Source organism: Sciurus vulgaris (assembly GCF_902686455.1).
Source record: "Sciurus vulgaris genome assembly, chromosome: 11".
Lineage (NCBI taxonomy): Eukaryota > Metazoa > Chordata > Mammalia > Rodentia > Sciuridae > Sciurus > Sciurus vulgaris.
The window spans coordinates 99,981,991-99,998,817 of record NC_136472.1 but is presented as its reverse complement, the minus strand read 5'-3'; the positions used below and the strand labels follow the sequence as shown (position 1 = coordinate 99,998,817).

The window sequence follows — 16,827 nt, the reverse complement described above, 5'->3', positions numbered from 1 at the left end:
GACAAGCTTTGAGGTATAGCTGAAGAGTTTAATTTTTGTAAAGTGTGCATCTCAAGGAGGTCCTCAAATACATGATTTTATATAAATGTTGGAATTTTTGGTAAATATTATATGAATAAAACAACCTGCACAGAAAGAAAAGGAGATGGGGTCAGGACTGGTTGTCAAGGAATTCCAGTGTTTAGAATTGGGCTGTAGAAGGAATTGGGGAAATGCTATTGAAAGATGACAGGGGTGGTGCACCAGAAGAGCCCAGAGGAAAATCAACAAGTTATGTTGATATAGTGTCCAATAAAGAGCTACCAAGATAGAATGTTGCTGAATGTTGTTGAGAGGGCTGGTAATATAAGAATCAGAACACATCCAATTCGATTTGGGAACCTGTTTAAGATAAAAGTTGATGGAGTGGAGGCTGAAGCAAGACTGAAGTGTGAAGAAAGCATTGGGAGGAGAGAATAAGGACAGCATGTGTAGACAACTTTAGAGTTTGAGGATTTTTCTCTGACAAGGAGTTGAAAAATTGGGCAAAAACTAAAGAATATTGTTAAAGTAAGAACGTATATTTTTTTTTTTTAAGATGGAAGATACTAGACCAGAAAGAGAGAAGTTAACCTGAATGTCAAAGACTTTGCAAAAAGATAATAGAACAATAGGATTCAGAAGCATGGGAGGCATTGGTCTTTGCAAGAGAAGAAGGAACTGGGTAGATGACCACAGCATTTTGTAATCTGGTGATGTAATTTGATGAGAGAAGTGAAGCCTTATGAAATTTGTTTTTTTTTCAGTGAAGAGAGAAGTGAAGCCACTTACTAAAAGTGATAGACTGAAGGATTTAGAGGGTTTGAGAGGCTTGTAGGAGAAAAATGCAAACTTCCTGGGAGGATAATGAGATAAGTGGAACTTTGGTACATAAAACTTACCAAAGAAGCAAAATGTAGAAGATGAGAGAAAAGAGCAGAGTTTTGCCTATTCAGTTTTCTCCTCACTATTAGGTGTTCCCTGAGGACCCGCCTGTCACCAAAGCACTCAGTTTGAAAACACCTTATCAGGAAAAACATTTCAGTCTTCTCATCAGAGACCAATAGTCAATCACCATGGTTGTGTCTGAGTGTGTGTTCATGCCTGCACTTCCAAGGCTGACCTCCTCCGTAAGATGATTCAAATTCCCCATCCCTGCCCTGCCCCAGCACCACTTTTCCCTAACATTTTATTAATAAAATTTATCTTTTTGTCTTGAAGGCATCCAGAATTCTCAGCAAAAATTCAAATGCTTTTATAAGTCCAACTAGCCTCAGAAACTGAGGTTTTACCTAGATAAAAACAAGATAAATACCTGTACTTAATACCTGGGGAACCTCAGAGCAGAAAATGAACTCCCTCAGAGAGCATGTGGGAGACGAACCACTGAAGACTCTATCCACTTTATAATTGTGTAGTGATAGTGAGTGTGCTTTTCTCAGCTCTTGCTTAATATCACAGGAAAACATTGAACCTGGAATGTTCTCAGCCCATGTGTGGAGTGACTCATTCTCTGCTTGGGTCAATCATGAAAATATGCCGAAGAATGAGACTGCAGGACAAGTTTTTAAAAATTCAAGATAATTATATTCTGTTTTTTCTATTTTTTTACTTTTCTACTTTTTATGTTATTCAGCACATTGACTCATGTCAGGAAAGCCAAAGGTACTAGTTGTAACTCTTTTTAAAAGGGGACTATGTTTCTCAAAACTATAATAATTTCTTATTTGTCTATTAGGGATATAACTTCATATAACATGGAATAATGTTTTCTAAGAGGACCAGAATTAGGAGTTTTGGGAGACATGTTTTAATTATGAAAGTTTATCCTTTGAGATATTTTCTAATCTATGAGAAATGGCATTGTTGGCAAGAATATCATTCAAGTTTATTTTAAAATCTTAAAAACCATTAGGTCCAGTTCTCAGTTTTTTTTTTTCTACTTTTGTACCTAGAGATTTGGAGGAGTGAGAAGATTGAGGAGGTGCACTCTGGGGTGTTCCGTAGGCTCTCAAAACAGGTGGTTTCTCCTTTCCTCTTATTTCGATTGAGTATAATCAAATGACCACTTTCCTGAGATTTTCCCAAGGATTTAATGAATTAATAAACTCAAAGAAACATGCTACTATTGGTGAGCAGTAATCATAAGCCACTTTAAGCATAAGAAGAAACTATAGAATTGACTAGGAAGCCACAGAAAGTAGTTGAAAGATCTTTGTCTTTGGAGGCGCGTGTCTAGAGATTCACATTCTGGCACTGATATATAATAGGTATGTACCTTAGGAACATCACTCTGCTCTCTAAGCCTTGGCTTAATTAATCTTATAGGCTTGGAGAATAGAAATAGTCACCCCTATTTCACAGGGCTGCTATTACAATTACAGAGGGTTATATGTAGAAAATATATGGAAAGGTAGTATTTATAAGGTTGGTTTATCATTTATCAGGGGCACTTATGCAATGTCAACTTTTCCTTTATTGATAGCCAGATGTATTTCCATCCTCAGAGACGTGACTGTAGTTATTTCTGGTTGCTTATAGAATCCCCATGGTCTGATGTACCTGCAAGTCCCTGAATATTAGGTCATTTTCTCAATGAGGTATAGATTTTGGAACAAGTCAAGCCATTAGTTATATAATAATGAAGCCATTAGTTATATAATAATCACTATGATTATTGATCATGTAAACAGTACAGTCTCTGCTCTCTGTCCTTGGAACCTAACTCCTAAGGAGCAGGCCTTCACACAGGATGTGGTGAGGGAATCTTTGCAGAAAGCTGTGCAAGCTGATTCATTAAAGGAAGCTTGTCAGCCTTTTCCCTGCAAGTGTGCCATGCATATCTCAAAGCACTATTGCTGCACTGAATGAAATGTGAATCAGTTTTATCAGTTTTGGAATATATGCTCTGGGGGCTATTAGCTTAATCTCATTGGGTCAGGTTTTTGCTTCCATGATAGTTTTGTCTGATTCATGCAGAAGTAGAACAAGGCTGAAGGATCACAAGTATTGAATGAAGGGGGCATCTCTTCCTTAGGTACAAATTAGAGACCTAATGGTATCTATCCCATAAAATCAAAAAGAGTCTTTTGTAGTTGAGTCTACAGTATTAAGCATTTCATTTTTAAGAGAGGAAAAATAAATTATCAACTTGATTTTCATTTTTAAATATGTTCAACTGAAAATCCATTTGTAAAACTATTTCTTCAGTGTACTTATACACACACAAACAAGCATGGTTTTGTCCAGAGGTTTTCAGAGAGACTCTACAATTTACAGTGCTTTTTTCTGTTCACACCTGAGGCATCAGCTGTATAGCTGTGTAAATTACACCACTTTCACTGACTTAGAGGCCTTGGGGAATGCTTTAGGATTTCAACACTAGACCTGGTAGTTTGCCTGAGGGGCTTATGAGAGACTAGTTCCAGGCCAAGTTGCTACATCTGTTTCAGAGCCATAATATAAACTGCATCATAGACACAGTGACTACTGCAACATCTGCGTACAGCTTCTGGGAGGACCCAGGAGATCAATAGTGTAGCACATTCCAGGCAGAATTGGGGAAGGGCACTTCTTAGTGCTGGGCCTGTTTGGGGTGTAGGACCAAGGAAGAAAAACAGAGTTATTTATTGATTTCACTGTCTTTTTCCATCATAGGCAAATGTTGCTAGAAAATGATATTTTGAGAAAGTGCTGGGTTTTTTTTTTTCAATCAAAGTCAAATTTTTCCATAGCCCTTTTTTCTGCTCTACCTTAGTGTTAAATATTTCTAAGCTCTCAGAATGATTTCACAAATGCTGAAATGTAGTTGGAAATTTTTGTATAGGCTCGGAGGCCACAAACCTAAAATGTCAAAAATCTATTTCTGGAAGATACATAGTTTTTTTTTTTTCTTTATTTTTGATATTTTAATATATTTCCAAGAAATGTTTTGAAGAAAAGAAAGAGGAGCTATAATTAAGATCTCTTTTTGTCTACCTTTCATTGCTTTTCTTCAAGAAAGAGATGACACTCTAATCAATCTTCTAAAATGTATAGATTTGATTGATAGGGACATTAATAGTTTTTCATTGTTGATCTTCATTAACTGGCAGGAGGGAATTGTAGTTCTACTCTACTCTCTGGATCTGAGACAGGTGAACTGATAAATCTGTATCTAGGGAGCAGTGGTCAATTTTAGCTTAATCTGTGCAATTACATTTCTTTTGCTATATTGTGATAGGTATGTTAGTGATAAGTTGTGTTAAATTTGTTATGACAAATTGATTATACTTCACATGTATCTGGAAGACTTTTATTTGAATTGATAAATTATTCATGTGAAGAAGGCTGTCTTAAGATTGAAAATGTGTGCAATTACAGGTCTAGGTGCTCTCACTGGCTGACCAGTCATAGAAGAACCTCTTAGTCTTGCTGTGTCCCATGGCCCCATCCATTGGGTGGAAAGAATAGCTTCCATGAGAATTGTTGAAGATCAACTATGTGATTCTTATAAGAGCAAAAATGACCTGATATGATTGAAGTTCTGTATGTTGCTATATTAATCTTATAATTGAATTATTACTTTGTATAAAATTGTGATTTCTAACATCAATTTCACAGAAAAAGATAGCAAGGTATGTAGAAAACTGAAAACATCATGGTTAACTATGAATCCTTGCTCGATGGTGTTGCTTTAACAATTCTGGATCTAGCTTTGCAGTGACTGCCTCCCAGGTGTTCTAGCTTTGTGCTTCCAAGAGGGATAGATGCTCTCCAAATTCTCCTTGTGTCACTCCTGTGGCTCCAAATCCAGCATAAATTCATTCTCTGGCTCCCAACATTTGCCATCTATTCAAATTATTCTCATATTTCAGGGTTTCTATGTGTTGGAGGTTAAATGTTTCAAAACGTGCCCCTTGGAAATCCTGAATCTAAGATTTTGCTACACACTTATTTAGGGGAAGATGAGGAAGGAGTAACTCACAGAAGTTTGTGGGAAAATGGCTCAACTTTGGATTCTGCATGATCATGATTAAGGTTTATGAATGTATTTTGTTTATTAAGCCCTTATGTCAGGTACATTGAAAAGATGAAAAATAAAAACCCTATGAACCTAGTTACAAGAGGGAAATATTCTTTCTAAATCAACTGAGTAACAGACACTGCATTATAAAGGCCACTGATTCTACTTCTGTGTTTATAATTTATTCTTGAAGTATCTGGACTGTACTTCCGCCATGACCTGGAATTTGTTATGTGAACATTACTTGGCACATAAGGGACACTAATTATGTCGCTGATGCTAAGTCTTCTCTGTTTACATCTGGGTCTAACCTTATGCCTCTCTTTTCACTTCAGTAAGATAATTTTGTTTACATAGCATCCCCTAAGGGAATTGAATGAGATGGGTATCTGGAAAAAAAAAAAGTAAGTATTATTACAGTGTTTGGGTGATATGTTTACCTAATATTAATATCCTTTGGTCTGAACTTTGAAACCTTGAGGCTTTATTTATTTCTAACTAAGATACCCAACAACATGGAGGGGAAAAATGGAATAATTAAAACTTGTGCATTCCTACTTGTAAAACTGTAGTCAAAGTCTATATTTAGTGCCAATATGTTTTGAGTATATTGGAATAAAAAATAAACGTGGTCCCTTAAATGTAAGATGTCATTGATGACAGGATGCACTATCAATTTATTAGTAGCCTTGAAGAAGCAGAAAAAGAAGGCAGGGAGGGAGGAAATACACAACTCATTCAATTCACGCACTTTTCTATTTTTGTTTTACAAAATTTCCTAGAACTTGATGTTCCTCTAGAATTTCTCCATACAGTACAACCTAGCTGCAAAATATATGAATGACCACTGTTTCTTTCCTTCATTTCCCACACTGCTTAAATCAGGAAGATGTATAGATTCTACTTACCAAAGATGTACCATATCACTACTTACACTGCTGTTTTTGCTACTGTACTGTACTGTAGCCCAAAGTACTTGTTGTTTGCTAGGGGGCTAGGGGAGCATCATTAGTCCCCTGGTCAACTCATCCCCTGCCCTTAGACCACCCTCCCCAGCTATATCCTTTGCTGTCACTAGCTTTAACATTCTTTATGCGCAATGAATCTAAAGGAGTGATATTTCAAAAGAAGAATCAAAGCCTTTCACTTCTGGTTTAAGATTCTACAGTGGACTTCTTTTCCCTTATACAGGATCCTAACTCAGTGGTTCTCAGTGACTCAGGAATTCCTTGGAGTCCCTGAGACTTTTACAGGGAGTTCCATGAGGTCAAAATACTTATCATCATAATACTAAACTTAATGCTAGGATATTATCTATTTCTCCTGCCTCATTTTCTCATGAACATGTGGAATATATGTCTATTAAATTGCCCCACACATGCACATCTCTATAACCACAGAGCTCACATGGCTTGTGATATCCTAACACATTAAATGCAGAAGCAGATGTGAGAATTCAGAAGCCTTCTGCCAAGTCAGACAGCAAATACATCTTCAACATGTAAAACAATGCCATCCTTTTTACCAATTTCTTCTATTTTGAAAAATATAGGTATTTCTCATAATGTTATGTTATTAACATGTAATCTGGGTTTTGTTATTGCTCTTTTAAGCTAATTAAGATTTTAAACTTTCAGTTTCTAGCATCATAAATATTGTTATCTGTAACACATTTAAGCAAAACTACTTGGAGTTTTCAATAATTTTTAGGACTATAAAGATAAATAAATGTCCTTCAGTGGGTGAATGTGGGTCAACTGTGCTTGATGCATACCTAGGACACTACTCAGCAATTATAGGGATGAATGATTGATACATGCAGCAACTTGAGTGGATCTTGAGTCCATTATGCTGATTGAAAGAAAACCTCACTTATATAACATTCATATAACTTCTAATTTTTCAAAGTGGAAAATGGAGCAAAACATCGGTGGTTGCCAGCAGCTAAGACTGGAGGAAGAGAGTAACACAGGGATCTTCTTTGTGAATGGAACACTACCATAATGTGGTTACATGGATTTATAAATGTGAGGCAATTTAATAGACATATATTCCAAAAAAGTACAAATAGGTGAATTTTAATAAGATGTAGTTAATTTTATTGACTACATCTGAGCTAATAGTATTCTACAAACTCAGTTTCCTGTTTTGAAATGTATGTAGTTATATAATATATTATAATGGAGGTGATATAATATGTAGTACCCTTCTGTTGTGTGTGTATAAATGCCTTATATAGATATACACAGACTTATGTAAAAGTATTATATAATTATAAAATTTGTGTATATAAATTATATGTGTATATACATATGAATTTAATTTTTTAAAAGATTGTAACTTACTCAGAGAACATGTTGGATAAACATTGCCATAAATAAATCTGGCACCTGCCTGCATTTTGGGCCTTTCCTCCCTCTCCTTCTAATTCTTCAATATACTGAACTCAGAGCCTTTGTATCAACCCTTTCTTTTTCCCAGATTTCTTCAATCTGTGCTTGTCACCTCATTTAATGTCAGATTATGCAGCATTTCCTTAGAGAGCTTCCCCGACCATGTGTATGCAGCTGCTTCTTGGTCATGCTCTGGGTTCTTACTGCTTGATTTTCCTCTCAACACTTGCTACCAGTTCACATTTTGCTGTTTCTGTATTTGAGCGTCACAGGTGGGTGAGACTGTGAGCTTCATATCCCTTGCACTCACTGCTGCTTCCACAGAGTAGAAGAGTACTGGAGATATCACAGGAACTGAGTACATATTTGTGGCATGAATGCTTTAATCCATAGATAGCCTTCTTCAGTGTCACATCAAATTTGCGACTCAGCTTCACAGGAACTCAGTCTGCATTTACGTGGCTGTGTTGGAACCCGTGGATGGGATTTTAACCTTTAGCACCTTCAGAGCAAACTTTTGTGTGTTCATTATCTGAAACTTTGTTTTAACTGTGTGCTATTTATTTTATCACACATTTCCCAGAGATTACCTTATGTTATTTTTTTCTCAAAATAAATGTCTGTATATCTTACATGTCTATTAAGTTGTTTCACATTCGTATTTTTGTGGTAGTGTTGATATAATAAGCCTAAATACTAGTGGTTTGTACTGATCTTTAAAATAGACAAACTGAAAATCCAAATTTCAAGTAAAGGGCACTAGAATTTTTAGTAATTAAAAAAGAAAATATTACTCTAATCTACGTGATGAAAAATATAACCAAACCCAGAAAATAATGCCTTCCTTTGCATTTAATTTAAGACCAATTTCAGAATGGCTTTTGAAAGTGAAATTCATATAATGTGAAAAAATCTGGTGAAAATCATGGAAAAGGTTGAACTCTTCTGAATCAAAAAAAGTTAGTCACTCAGAAAGGAAAACACCCTTCCCTAATACCAGCAGAGAATGTGTACCTAAACAACTAGTTGAAAGTTTCAGTGCTTGCCCATGTGCTTATATGATGTGGGAGATCTCAAAGTTAACGTTTTAATTTATTCATATATGGAATGAAATTAGCAAGATAGATTAAACTTTCTATTTTGTGATTGATAGGCAACTGGGGAAAAGTTTGACAATAATTGACAGTTACATAAAAGCAAAAATTTGGGAACTCAGTAGAATCCATCAAGTCCAATGCTACATTGATTAAGACCTGTCTGCCTTAAAGAATTTAGCTGTGGTTCTCCTAGTGTTTCCAGTGGAATGTTTTAAAACAACATGAATATCCTAGAATTTAGCTGCCGTTCTCTTAGTGTTTTCAGTGGAATATTTGAAAACAATATAAATATCTTACAAAATCAAGTGTTCCAAACACCTATCATTTTAGACAAATTTTGATGAATTTTTAAATAAAATTTAAAACATTTTATGAACTGAGATGTTGAGACAGAAGTGGTTAAAATGCTCAAACTTGGATTTGAAGTGTTGTTTTGCTCTGAAAAAGAAAATATGGGATATGATGACAAAAACCAAAGTTCTATATAAATGACTGATCTCATTGTTCTCATAAACTTAGTTTATTGTGCATATTTTTATAGCTAAAGAGTCTTATCCACAGCTGCAATTGCAAAACTGAACTGTTTTTTACTGTTTATATCAACATTACAGCAATAAAAGTGAAATTTTATAGTTGGATGAAGAGAGCTGATGATAGGGACCATGTATCCTTATGTTTCTTAGTTCATTTGGATTTGATAGAAATTATAGGTTTCTTAGTGAAAGAAAAATAACTTTTGATGGCTTATTTTTCTAAGACATTAAAAAGCAAACTGAACAGTGATTCAGAGAATTTTTCAATCTGTCACATAAAACAAGCAACTTCACCTTTCACCAAGAAGATTAACAATGAATTTTCTATCAGCAGTAGCCTGAAAAACATAACTCCATCTGCATATTGTGAGGATTATGCACAGTGCTTTTTCAGGTATTGCATTGACATAGTTCATAAAGAAGCAGAAAACAATTTGTCATCTGTACCACTTACGCATTACTTATCTATTGTGCATAACAATCTGTCCTAAAAGTTAATGGCTTAAGAAAATTAGAAATTCTTGGGTAATTTCCAAAAGGAGCTGAAAATTCATGTCCAGACAAAAACCTGAAGGTGGATATTTAGCAGCTTTATTCACAATGTCAAAACTGGGATGAGACCAAAATGCCCTTTAGTTGGTGAATAGATAAATTTCTCTACTTCCAAGTGATGCTGGATTAGTGGTGATCAGCATAAAAAGAAATGACCTGTGGAGCTATGACAAGACATGACAGAAATTTAAATGCATATTACTAAGTGAAAGACGCCAATCTGAAAAGACTACATATCATATAATTCCAAGTGTCTAACATTCTGGAAAAGGCAAAACTATGGAGACTATGAAAAGATGACTGTTCACCAGGGCTTAGCAGGAGGGTTAAATAAATCAACCACATAGGATTTTTAGATGCTGAAAGCACTCTGTATAATACAATATTTATGGATACATAACCTTAGGCATTTGTATAGACCTGTAAAATACACGTCACTAATAGGGAACCATAATTGCAAACTAAGGCCTTTGGGTGACAACAATGTGTCAGTGTAGGTTCATCAGTTGTAACAATTGTATCATTATGGTGGGGAATATTGATAACAGGGAATTATGCCTGTGTGGGAGTAGGGGGTAGATGGGAAATCTCTGTACCTTTTTCTCAGTTTTGCTGTATACCTAAAACGCTTTAAAAAAAATGTCCTTATAAAATGCAAAAAACAAAAAGAAGAAACATGTATTATCTCTTACAGTTTTATAGGTCAGGAATTTAGGATGGTCTCTGGGAGGTTCTCACTCTGATTCTTTTCAGAAATTGTAGTTAAGCTGTCAGTGGGGCTGTAGTTGTCTATAAATTTACCTGAGGCTGGAGAATCTATCTCCACACTGTTTACTTACAAAGCTGGCAGGTTGGTACTGGTTATTGACTGGTGGCCTCACCTTTTCCCCATAGGGGCTTCTCCACAGGAGTTTTCCAGTATCCTTATAACATGGCAGCTGGTTTCAGACTGGAGTGAGCCACCTAAGAGGCTAGCATGGAAACTGAAATGTCTTTCAGAGCACATTCTCAGAAGTCATGCACAGTCACTAGCATGCATGGTTTTCACCAACGTGTGAAAATGCTACACAACATCAGGAAACTAAACCTGGTGATTCAGGAGGCTGAGGCAGGAGGATCCCAAGTTTGAGACCAGCCTTAGCAACTTAGAAGTCTCTCAGTAACTTAGTGAGACCCTGTCACAAACTGAAACATAAAAAGGACTGGGGATGTGGGGCTGTAACTCACTGGTTAAGTAATGCCGGGCTCACTACCCAGTACCAAACAAACAAACAAACAAAAAGCTGTAAGCAAGGGTCATGAAAAAGGAGCATCTGAGAAGCTGTTTTTTTTTTTCCCCAATATATGTCAGAGTATATTCATGAAATATTGTGAGATCTATGGGGAAACAAGAAATTTTCTAGGTAATTAAACAGATATTCAGTGAATACCAAATCTCATTAATTCAGCCCATTTTTAAGACATTTTAGATTCATTGCAAGTGTATTTTGCTTTTTAAACAAAATAGCATCAAAATATCTATTTGTTTCCTGGAAGGTATTTTAAACTATCATGTTAATATTAAGGCATCCTTGATTTAAGCTCAAATTCAAATTTTAAATAAACTTTTCATGGGGATAGGGAAAGCAATCACATTTAGTTTCAGTGCCTCGACAATTGGAAAGGAAATTCTAGTTTCTATTTAATAAGAAAATGAAAGAAGCCCTTTCTTTTAGATAACTCTTTCTTTTAGAAAATTTGGTTGCCTAACTAATTCTCAATATATGGAAGTAAGTCCAAAGTCATGCTATTCTTTGTTGGTACATAATTTTTTAATATGTTTCCTATAACTCTTCATTTTTTTAAATTGCTTTTCTGTCTAGCCTAGTGTTTTGTTTTTTTTTTTTTTTTCATTCACCCAAATTCACTACTATCTGCATAGTTCTTATTTCTTCATTTTTCAAAATGAAGATTAAATGTGTTTTCCACAGATCCTTTTCTTGCCCATCATAATTGCTTGCTGATTCCTGTGTTCCAGTGGAGTGGGGGCTTTAGGATGGAGGGCCTTGGGAAGAGAGTGGAGGTTGGTGATGTGTCTGCAGTAGCAGGCTTGTCTGAAATCCCCGTAGCATCTATTCTGCTGCTTTCATGTAGCCGTAATCCCCATCTGGTGGTGATACAGTCACACACAGGAGGCTCAGTAACGGTTTGTTGAATGTGTGCAGTGTAATCTGTACTCAGTAAGTAACCTGTATTGTTGTTTTCTTATGATAAGCTATCATGATATGAAAGTTAGGCATTTCATGTCCATGCTTTTCCATAATTTTCTTTGAGTTAAGAGAAAACTCATAAAATAAAAAGTTCAGCTCTGTGATTTGTCATTCATTGATCTTAGTTTAGAGCATAATTGGTTTTAATACATTAAAGATTTGCTACTTTGGTTCTTCATTCCCATATAATCCTTGGCATGATTGCTTTTATTGACAGAAATATTAGTCATACTGTTGTACTTATTACAAAAAGTACACCATTGATCACTCTTTTCAGTTATTTTCTGTAGTGCTTTATTGCTTGTACCACCCATTTAACAATTAAATTGAATCCTGCCTTGAATAATTCTTGGTTTCCTAATTAAACAATAAAATGTTGTAAGACAAGGTTATTCTTTGGACTCTCTGTAGCACCAAGTACAAGACATTTTTGTTGGTTAATTTGCACAGAATGTGAACTACCCCAAAATAGTTTAGTTCTAGTAGTAGAAGCTTGTTTTTATTTTGTTTAAGTGGCTTCATTCAAACAACCTTCTCTCCATGCTTTGCCTCCCTCTCTTCCTTTCTTCTTTTAAAGGTGCACAGCAGAGTCATAATTGCCCCTTTGTGGCAAAGAACTTGCTTGAGTTTTGAAAGCCTACTGGTCTATTAGCTTTTATATGACAAGCACCATACCTAGCTCAATGTGATATTCCTAACATCTAATACCGTACTTGAATAGAGTGAATGTTTACAAATATTTGCTTAATGAATCAATGGACAAGATGGATCATACATAATAACTAAATTGCACGCCTGGTTTTAAAGTACTTGAAATTCTAGCCTCTACTTCAGATCTGATGATGATTGACATTACTTGAATTTTTTTCACTTAACATTATTTATCTACTGTTGATACACATGTTTATCAAGCCATTTATCAAGCCATTTATTCTCTTGTTTGTACCACTGAAAGACTGAAGTATTAAAAAACCAAAGAGATAATGAATTGTTGCCTTTAAGAAATCCTGTCTTGGGATCAGGACAATGCTAACAACAGATCCAAAAAGCCCCTTATTTTCTCTAAAGAGGGCACACTGTAACAATCTTCTTTTTACTTTAGTTAGTCCCAGGTAGCATAGAATTAGTGGAGTAGGACTAAGTAACTCATCAAGTTTTTTAGCCCCATTTGTATGCAAAGGGAATAAACTATCAGCATTTTTATCATTTTTTATTTGTTCTTTTTAGTTACAAACCACAGCAGCCTATTTTGACATATTTATACAAATATGGAGTATTCTAATTAGGATTTCAGTCTTGTGAATGTACATGATGCTGAGATTCACTGTGGTGTATCATACGTGTATATAGGTAAGGTTATGACCAATTTCTTCCATTCTCTTTCCTTTTCCTATCTCCCTCCCTTCCCTTCATTCCCCTTTGTCTAGTCCACCATTATCTTTTAATTCAAAGTGTGACATTATACTTCAGAACATGCACAAAGCAAATCAATTTATGGAGGTCCATTGCTCTGCTGAGAAATATATGCACAAATGTGATTGAATCATATTCAAACCTTCTTTATATCTTTGTATCAAAATTTATTTATAGACGTGGTGCTATGTAGGTTTTTATGTAAAGTTTAATTTTTCAGATTAGAAGTACTCTGACCCTATGCATATTGGTAAAAATGGACAAATCTGAGTTAAAGGTATCACTGGTAAATAACAAAAGTGACCCTTAGTCTAGAATTAGCATATCTGTTCAAGAAACCCAGAGTACCAATAATTTTATAATTATTTAGATCATTTTGGAAAGAGGGCTTATTGCTACCTTGAGTAAATACTGTTACCTGTATTTCATGCTGAGCTCACCAAGATACTATAGCAGACTCTTCCTCACACTTGACAGGGGAGGGGAGCCTGAATTTTTAAGCTAATACATCTACATTGGTTTTAATTCCCTGGATGAGGTTTTCTTTTTCAGATTTTCTAATCTATTCTTGGTATGTTCAGAATTGGAAAAAACGCTATCTACTGAAGTAAAAATAGCAATTTAACCAATTATTTTAAAGGCAATACCAAAAGGAAATTTTAAGGAGCTTCACAAGGAAAAATGCATTGCTTAGCCTGTCATGGCTAAATGGAAGTTTTAAATACAAATAAGCCTATACAATGTTCAACCTTGCGCCTACACATTTTATAATCTTAACATTTAGGAAACATATATAAAATATATAGCACAAATAATCCAAAATAGTATTTCTTCCCTTCTTTGTCTCCAGCTAAATATCTAAGCATTAAATACTTTTTTTTTTTTTTCCCAATACGGGGGATCGAACTCAGGGCCTTGTGCTTGCGAGGGAAGCACTCTACCAGCTGAGCTATCCCCCCAGCCCACTAAATACTTTGAACTATGGTAATAATTAAAGACTAGTTTTTGGTGAAAATATAATCAGCCTATTAAGATGAAATACTATTTGGTGGATAGCTTCTAACATCATCATTAATTACACATTGATTGATATTAACACATAAGTGTTTTAGATGAGATTTTGTTGGACTTTCAGAATGAGGAGCTAAGCCATGTGGAATAAATAACAAATGATTCAGAAAAAAAAAAAATAGATGCTTTTGGGCTGGCGATGTATGTCAGTGGTGGAGTATATGCTTAGCATCTGTGAGACCCTGAGTCTGATCTCCAGTACTGCAAAGCAAACAGACAACAACAATCAAAATAGAAATAAATCCTTTCAAAACCGAGATTAATAGATCAAAAAGAGAGCAGATGCTCACTAAAATGCCAAGGCCACCAAGGAACTGAGCCATCTTTATTCTGTGTTTGGGCAACAACAGGGCAAGGAGGAGGCAGCGGCAAGTACTGGAATACAACCCTTTTGAAGTTGTGATGTCTCCTTCTGCACATGGTTCAGAGGTAGAGCTGAGATCCACACTGAGATCCAGGCCTGTCCTACCTTGGTGGCCCTCCAAATCAGCTTGGAGCAGTGGAAATACATCACCTTGAAGTCCTCAGTAACTGATTTAACTTCTGGCAGCTGCACTGTTAGAGTGGGACGTTTCTAAACCTTGTTGAGTCTCAGTTTCTTTATCATTAAAATGAAGGTTATAAAATGCTTATGAAGTTATTTTGAAGAAAATAAGGCTATTTTTAATTTTTGAAATACTTCTTGAGGCAGCTCTCTTTCTAAATTTTTTTTCTTTCTTTCTCTTTTTTTCAATGTGTACCTCCTATGCAATATGGTCCAAGGAGAGAGAAAGGGAAGCACCACCTTGGGAAGAGGGGAGATTTGGGTGAGCCTTACCAGATAAACAAGGAATGAGTGAAAGAATGTGTGAATCAGGCAGCAAGGGAGCTCTGAGGGAGGATGAGAGTGAGAAAAACAGGAGGGATGGGAAATTCAGATTGTACTAGAAAAAGAGGAATCTGAGAACTGGTTAGCTCATGGCTGGTTTCCTAGGGCATGGTGTTGGTGGGGGTGTGTAAGGTCCTTGTCCAGTAGGTCTGAAAAGCAATAGGGGAGCCCTAATCGAAGAAGACGCACATAAAAGCAGCCTGAGTTGATGCCCCTAGTTATATAGTCACAAGTGGTAGGTGCTGGATGGAGAATTCCCCACTGCACAGCCCTCCAACCCACCCATAGGTCAAGAATATGCTTTGTATCCTGGCTGGCTAGTGCAGACCATTGATCAGAAGAGGACACTGGGACTGCAAGACTTGAGAGATAAGGGCAAAGTCCAAAGTTCAAAGTGGCACATGCAAATCCACATCAAAGACCAGAGGATCAACAGCATCACCACACATTCCCTGTGATCAGTACTCTGAGACAAGTGAGTCCTGGGGACACATCTGCAAAGACCACAGGACAGCTAGACAGCTCCCAAGCCCCACAAGGTTCCACTTCTCCCAGATGCCATTTTCAAAGAGAGGGTGAAAAAACTTAGAGAATCTGAATTTTGAATTGATCGAATACTTATCTATAGTAGCTTGATCATATCAAAATAACACTTTCACTGAAAAACTGAAATATATTTAATATAAGGAAGGTATTTTTCCCTACTATCTTTTGGAATGGGAAATCATAAAGAGATATCAATTGGGATAGATTCAAACTAAAAAGCTTTCTCTCAGCAAAGGAAACTATCAGTAATGAGAAGAGAGAGCCTACAGAGTGGGAGAAAATCTTTGCCACTCATACTTCAGATAGAGCGCTAATTTCCAGAATCTATAAAGAACTCAAAAACTCTACACCAAGAATACAAATAATCCAATCAACAAATGGGCTAAGGAAATGAACAGACACTTCACAGAAGAAGATGTACAAGCAATCAACAGATATATGAAAAGATGTTCAACATCTCTAGTAATAAAAGAAATGCAAATCAAAACTACCCTAAGATTTCATCTCACCCCAATTAGAATGGTGATTATCAAGAACACAAGCAACAATAGATGTTGGCGAGGATGTGGGGAAAAAGGTACACTCATACGTTGCTGCTGGGGTTGCAAATTAGTGCAGACACTCTGGAAAGCAGTATGGAGAGTCCTCAGAAAGCTTGGAATTGGAACCACCATTTGAGCTAGCTATCCCACTCCTTGGCCTATACCCAAAGGACTTAAAATCAGCATACTACAGAGATACAGCCACATCAATGTTCATAGCTGCTCAATTCACCATAGCCAGATTGTGGAACCAACCTAGATCCCCTTCAGTTGATGAATGGATAAAGAAACTGTGGCATATATATATGCAATGGAATATTACTCTGCCATGAAGAATGATAAAATTATGACATTTGCAGGCAAATGGATGAGATTGGAGAATATCATGCCAAGTGAGATAAGCCAATCTCAAAAAACTAAAGGACAAATGATCTCGCTGATAAGCGGATGAGGACATATAAGGGGGGGTAGGAGGGGTTAGCATTAGGGTTAGGGTTAGGTTTAGGGTGAGGTATAAGGAGGGTGGTAAGAATGGAGGAA

The 16,827-nt window shown here is 36.1% G+C and overlaps 1 protein-coding gene and 1 long non-coding RNA gene across 3 annotated transcripts in view; one reads left to right on the top strand and one right to left on the bottom strand.

Annotated features, from left to right (window-relative positions):
* PDGFD (platelet derived growth factor D) overlaps positions 1-16,827 on the top strand; it is a 231,221-nt gene that overhangs the window by 56,698 nt on the left and 157,696 nt on the right. The window lies entirely within an intron of this gene.
* LOC306638721 lies at positions 579-14,130 on the bottom strand. Its single transcript, XR_013757545.1, has 2 exons — positions 11,319-14,130; positions 579-11,275 (listed from the first exon to the last, which is right to left on the bottom strand). It is a non-coding gene; the product is annotated as an uncharacterized lncRNA (long non-coding RNA).